Source organism: Scylla paramamosain, chromosome 11 (genome assembly GCF_035594125.1).
Source record: "Scylla paramamosain isolate STU-SP2022 chromosome 11, ASM3559412v1, whole genome shotgun sequence".
NCBI classification, from domain to species: Eukaryota; Metazoa; Arthropoda; class Malacostraca; order Decapoda; family Portunidae; genus Scylla; species Scylla paramamosain.
This window is the reverse complement of record NC_087161.1, coordinates 20,716,023-20,717,627: the sequence shown is the minus strand read 5'-3', so window position 1 is coordinate 20,717,627 and position 1,605 is coordinate 20,716,023.

The following is a 1,605-nucleotide window of genomic DNA, read 5'->3' as shown; positions in this document are numbered from 1 at the left end:
GACTTTGTTTAAATGGATATGTTTGTAATGTTTCCGGAGACACTGGTGCTCCCATGTGATTGTAAATATACCCCACAGAGGTGTGGCCTCCCAATGTTGGGCCTGGTATGAGGTGCCATAGAGAGAGAGAAAGAGAGAGAGAGAGAGAGAGAGAGAGAGAGAGAGAGAGAGAGAGAGAGAGAGAGAGAGAGAGAGAGAGAGATGGTATGCATTTCCTTAGATACTACACACACACACACACACACACACACACACACACACACACACACACACACACACACACACACACACACACACACACACACACACACACACACACACACACACACACACACACACACTGCCCATAAAAGTGATCATCTTTTTGCCTGCAGTGTGAGTAGCAATGTGTGATCAAGGGTGTGACTGGAAAACATTAAGTAAAGGTATATAGAAATGCCTAACCTACCTGGTATAGCATAACTGGCAACTCTTACCGGCAGGCCTGGCTTGGCTGTGAGCCCATTCAGCCTGGTGATCTTCATGGTCATTAACGTGTCTCTGAATTTTTCATTTGCTATTTACCTGTAGGTCATCATCTTTATGCATTATTTTACAATATGTAATGTATATTAGTGAGATTGTAAGCGAAGAATGCATACATTGCCTCATTTCTCAGAATTAATGGTTTGAAAGGTCGAGGCTGTTCTTACCTACTCCAACCCTGCGTGTGGGGACAGGGACTGGACAGGGAAGGGGGGTATGGCCAAGTGAACTGCAAGTGAACTTCTGTATCACGATTTCCATTGTTATTAGAATTTTAGTTAAATTTTTTAACCAACTTATTTTTGGTAATTGTAAGATTTATTAATCAAGAATAGTTTTGAACATTATCTTGTAACATCCTCAGCACTTTGTCTTTTCTTATACTTAAAAAGCTCCATTCCATTAGTGGAGGACAGATGGGGTGTAGGTTACACTTTTAATCAACACCTATCTCCATCCTTTTGGCATGCTTCACACAAGTGGCTTTTCCCCATATGGCAAAAGCATATGCTTTAGAATTCAGTTGATTATAATGTAGCTGTTCACATGGTGCCTGTATAGCCAGATTACCATGCAGCATGAACCTACTGCATGCACTTGTAAACTATGTGGCAGTGAGTGTTGTAAAATATTGTAGAAGTCTGTGTAGCACTTCCATTTATGTATTTAATTAATTAATTTATTTATTTATCTTATCTTTATTATTTTTTTTTTTTTTTTTTTTCTTATTTTATTTTATTTTATTTTATTTATTTATTTATTTGTTTATTTATTTATTTATTTATTATTTATCTATGTATTTATTTTTATTTTTTTTTTATTTATTTTTTTTTATTTTATTTTTTTATTATTATTTTTTTTTTTCTTCTCCCTGTTCATTAAGTACTTACATATGAATAACTTTCTGCTTGATGTCCTCCATCCTTCACCATTTTTGTATGTTCTTTACTGCAGATAAACTGAACAGGAAAACTGCTTGTGTGGAGCAGGCCCTTTAAGTTCAGCCTCTTATATCTGCACTCCTTCATTCCTCGTAACTTCAACCTAGAACATTTCTAGTAGAAATTCTAGTTATGATAT